Here is a 5,318-nt window from a genome sequence, read left to right as displayed (position 1 = left end):
GTGTGTGTGTGTGTGTGTGTGTGTGTGTGTGTGTGTGTGTGTGTGTAGAGAGAGAGAGAGACAGAGAGACAGAGAGACAGAGAGAGATTGAGAATGAGGGACCAGAAAGTAACACAGGAATAAGGGTGGGCTGAGAAACTGTTGTGAAGAGAGGTGTCCAGAAAATTGTAAAGAGATGACCAGAGAAAGACTGAAACAGTCAAAATAAGAAGGGAGTGAGGACAGGGGAGATATCTTCTCCCCTTCCTCAGGCCTGCCTCTCAGCAGACCTAAACTGGTGCTAATCTGATCCATGTGAAACACAGGTTGGTCAGTCAATAAACATTTATTAAGAACCTACTATGTGCCAAGCTCTGTGGTAAGTGCCGGGGATACAAAAAGAGGCAAAAGACAGCCTTTGTCTTCGAGAAACTTACAATATAATGGACACAAGTCACAGGTCACCTCGTCCCCTAGAACAGAATGCCCTCTGCCTCTTCTCATGGTCAGCAAGCCCAGAGAAGGAACCCAAGGACACTGTCAGTTCCAGAGCAAACCTGTCACAGTTGAGTATTAGGGTTAGGGAGCTGGTGGGTACCAAAAAAGGACTTGACAGAACAGTCTGGGAGCCCAGCCCATGGGGCATCACACTTTCTCTGTATCACCCCAAGGGTGGCACCTCACTAGCCTCCACTTCCCCAACACCCTATGTCCTCTCCCCAGCCCCAAAGAAAAGTGTGCTGCTCAAACTCAGTACAGGGATCTATGAAAGCCCAGAGAACTCCAGTGTATTCTGCTCCCCTCCCCCAGGCCTGTTTTGAAGAATATTTAATTTTAGAAACTCTCCATGAGACGCCACTGCCTTCCCTGAATGATAAATCATTGCAGTTTAAATGAAGGTCAACAGCACAGCTTCGTATTTCTCTTGTGATTCAGGGCTTGTGAAATCTATGCTCATTTATGAAGACTGAAGTCTCTCTCTGAATATCATTCATTCCCTGTGGAAGAGACTGGAGAGCTGACACTCTCAGAAGTGTTCCCTACCCATCCGGGCTCTTCAAGATAGCCATACACCCCATGCTGTCAGAAGCCTTCCCTAGTCGATTGTCTTCAAGTCCTCAGAGATCTTCCATCCTGCTGTGCAGCCCTCCCCTTTTCACACAAAGGTCTCTCACAGAGGTATCACCCTTCCCAAGCCCTAGAGTTGTGAATTTTCTGGTGGAGAGGAAGGTAGAAGTAAAATCTTGAAAGGAAATGTAGTATTTTATAGTACAAATATATCTCCTGTTTCCCCCAGCACTTTGTCAAGGTCAGAATAGAGCATTTAAAGCCAAACGCTTAGCCAAAGTGTAAGCAGACACTGGGACATCCTCTCTCAATTAGGAGCCCTAGCTCAAGCCCATACAGTTGAGTCTTAGCTGAGCCTGGTCTCTGAAAAGGGAGTCAGACTCTTCCTCATTGTCTCTAGCTCACTATGCCCCACTCCAGATTGTCTGGGGACAGTCTCTCAAATCCACCTTAGGTTTGACTTATTTCTAGAATCTCCCTAAAAGGGAGGTAGGTACTCATTAGAAAGGTTCTCAGTACATAAGATAGGTCCTATTTATTCCCTTCACTTGAAAGAAATGCTTACAATTCTAAAGACTCCTAAGTGTTTATTGAGAAGAATTTAAAGCATGATACAATAACTCATGGGCAGCTAGGTGGCACAGTGAATAGAGCACTGGTCTTGGAATCTGGAAGACTCATCTTCATGAGTTCAAATCTGACCTCAGGCCCTTATCAGGCTCTGTGACCCTGGGCAAGTCACTTAAACCTGTTTGCCTCAGTTCCTCATCTATAAAATGAGCTGGAGAAGGAAATGGCAAACCACTACAATATCTTTGCCAAGAAAGCTCCAAATGGGGTCATGAAGAGTAGGACACAATCCAACAATAAACAATAATTCCTATTAAACTCTTCTAGGAAGTTGTTATTGTAAACATTGAAAAATAAAACAACTGTGGAACTGCTGAATAGCCATTTCAACATTTGTCTTGGGTCTCCACTATAATTATAGCCAATATTTATATAGTGCTTACTAAGTGTCAAGTATTTTATAATTATTATCTCATTTGACCCTCACAGCCCCAGGAGGTAGGGGGCATTATTATTCCCATCTTTACAGATGAAGAGACTGAAGTAAACAGAAGTTAAGTGACTTGTCCAAGGTCATACAGCTAGTATTTGAGGCTGGACTTGAACTCAGGTCTTCTAGATTCAAGGGCCAGCTCTCTTTCCATTGCACCACCTACTTGCCAAGTTTCCTTAAGATTCTTGCATGGCTTGGGCTTATCCTCCTGCTAGTGATCAAATTCTCCAAAATAGGTACAGTTTCAGAAACAGTCTCCTGCAAAAGTCAGCTTTGACTGTTTTTGTTCAGTCATTTTTCAGTCATGTCTGACTCTTTGTGACCCCATTTGGGAGTTTTCTCGCAAAGATACTTGGAGAGATTTGCCATTTTCTTCTTCATCTCATTATACAGATGAGGAAACTGAGGCAAACAGGGTTAAGTGACTTGTCCAGGGTCACACAGCTAGTGCATATCGGAGGCTAGATCTGAACTCAGGAAAGTGAATCTTCCTGATTTTAGGCCTGATGCTCTATTCATTGTGCCACCTAGCTGCTCTGAAGAGCCTAGGGACTTTCAAATTCTGGGATCTATCTCTATTGATGGATGTTTGGTCACCCATGCCCAAGGAAGGAGGCAAAGAGCAGAAGGGGCAGTTATGTGCTGTTTAGGAGCCTGAGTCTCACAATAACCTTGGGGGATAGGTGCAATTATTATTCCTGTTTTGAAGAGGGGGAAACTGAGACTCAGAAAGGTTTAATGCTTTGTCCAGGGTCACAAAGTTAGCAAATTGCTCAGGCATGATCTGAATCCAAATATACCTGCTTTTAAGTCCAGGACTCTATCCACTATGGGTCACTGCCTGCTGCCTAGCAAGTTTGCCTTCTTAGGGCTTGACATTAAAAGCTCACGATGGAAGGTCCTCCTTGGCTAAGGCTCGACCTGAATGCTCCAGACGTTTTTTCTGGGGGTCAAAGAATGGTCAGTCTGAGAAGATGAGTGACACAGTCCAAGTGAGAAAACACCCACCTATAAATGAAGTCATGAACCAGTAAGAGTCTCCTAGAGAAGCATGGGGTGGGGGTAGGAAATTGAATCTTAGCCAGGGGCTACCCTATAAAATGAGAGAGTCTGGCTCTGTTGTCCTGGGGGACGGAATGAGGGCATATTTGAACTACAGTGTCTATCTCCTTGTGTTCTGCCTCTCTGAGTCTTTCCTACTCTGGGCATCAGTAATCTCAGGTCATTCATCGGAACTGCTGATCAAGTAATTAAAAACATGTAGGGTTGTAACATAACAGTAGTGGTGGATAAGACTTTTAGATCCATGGTACTCTCCCTGCTTGTAATTCTCTCCCCTTTTCTGCTCTCCTCTTTAAATCCTATCCATCCTTAAAGGCCTAACTTGTTCCACCTCCTTATTGAAGCCTTTCTTGACCACAGAAGGCCACATTGAATTGTTCCTCTGAGTTCTTAGAGTCACCTCCAATGAACAATTGCTGCCCTTATTACTCATAATACCCTGCTTTCTATTGTTAATATTTCATGTGTTTTCCTCACTTAGATTCTAAGTAGAATGATGAGGACCATGTTTTAGACTTCATTGCATTTTTAGAATTACAGGATATAGAGGTGGAAAGGACTCTAGAAATCCTAACCTTCTTTAATTCTTCTCATATTTTTTTCCTTTTTAAACTTTGAATAGATATCTTGTTTTTTATATCATCTTCATTTCTGAATATGATAATTTCACTTACCCAGAGAGATACTCCTTCTAACAAAGAATACAGAAGAAGGGGGGAGGCCAGTGAGCAGTTCAGTAAAACTAACAAATACACAAGCCAAATCTGAGAATATGTGTAATGTTCCACAATCATGGACCTCCACTTCTTCCAAGAAGGGAGGTACATTTTCTCATCTCTAGGGGCCAACCTAGGTCATTAAAGTTATCTAGAGTTCAGTTTTCAGCTGGGTTTTTTCCCCCACTCATTTTTCTGTGGTCATTGTGGATATTGTTATCCTTATTCTGCTTATTTCTATCTGCATCCGTTATACTGCATCAGTCTTCCCAAGCTTCTCTGGATTCTTCATATTCATAATTTCTTATGAGGCAGCAATCTGCCATCACATACTTCATTTTGGTTAGCAACACCCTAATGGATAGGTATTTGTTTTATTTCCAGCTTTTTGCTACCACAAAAAAGTGCAGCCACGAATATTTTGGTGTATAAGGTACTTAATGTATTTGACCTTTTTGGGGTACATGCCTAACAGTGGGATCTCTGGGCCAAAAAATAAGACCATTTTAGTCAGATTTTTTTAGCATAATTCCAAATTGCCTTTCAGAATTATTGGGACAATAAAAATCAACATCCTATTAATGTATTCATCTTCTCACAGCCCCTTCAATGGCAACAACAGGCAACAAGCATTTATTAAGTACTTACTATATCCCAGGTACTGTCCTAGTACTGGGGACGTACAAACACTCAATATTGATGATTTTCATTTTTTGTTATCTTTTTCCAAAAAAGAGGCCTGAGGTGAAACTAAAGATCTATTTTGATTTGCACTTTTCTCATTATTAATGCTTTAGAACAATCTTTCATATGATTTTTAATATTCTGTAATGCAAATAATTTCATTCTTTTTATTTATATGCACAGTGTCTAGTAAAGTGTTTGAATGTAAACACTTAATAAATACTTCTTGGTTGATTAATATTTGTATATGTTGAATATCAGACCTTTATCTGAAATATTTGGGGCAAAGTTTTATTTTTTCAAACAACAGGTTGCCTTTTAATTTTAGCTGACCTTTTTATTTTCATATAATGGAAAATATCTTTTTTTTTTCTTTTTTGCTTTCTGGAGGACAGTTGGGGTTAAGTGACTTGCCCAAGGTCACATGGCTAGTGTCTGAGGCCGGATTTGAACTCAAGTCCTCCTGACTCCAGGGCCGGTGCTCTATTCACTGCACAACTTAGCCACCCTGAAAATATCTATTTTATTTTTTGTGATTACTTCAGTCTTGTTTGCTTAAGAACTCTTCCCCTAACTAAAACTATGAAAAGTACCTGATCTTGTTTCCTCCTAATTTTTTAGTAGTGTGACCTTGAGGTCTGATATCTCCTTTGAGTTTATTATTATACATGGTATAAGAAGTTAATCTAAACCTATTTCCTACTAGATTCTTTTCCGGTTTTTTTTATAGTTCTTTAGGAATTTCT

The sequence above is a fragment of the Petaurus breviceps genome, unplaced genomic scaffold, assembly GCF_028583685.1.
Source record: "Petaurus breviceps papuanus isolate PSGF00001 unplaced genomic scaffold, PetGlider_PUasm1.0 90842, whole genome shotgun sequence".
In the NCBI taxonomy this organism is placed as follows: Eukaryota; Metazoa; Chordata; class Mammalia; order Diprotodontia; family Petauridae; genus Petaurus; species Petaurus breviceps.
The sequence above is the reverse complement of the archived record's forward strand: the minus strand, read 5'-3'. Positions refer to the sequence as shown.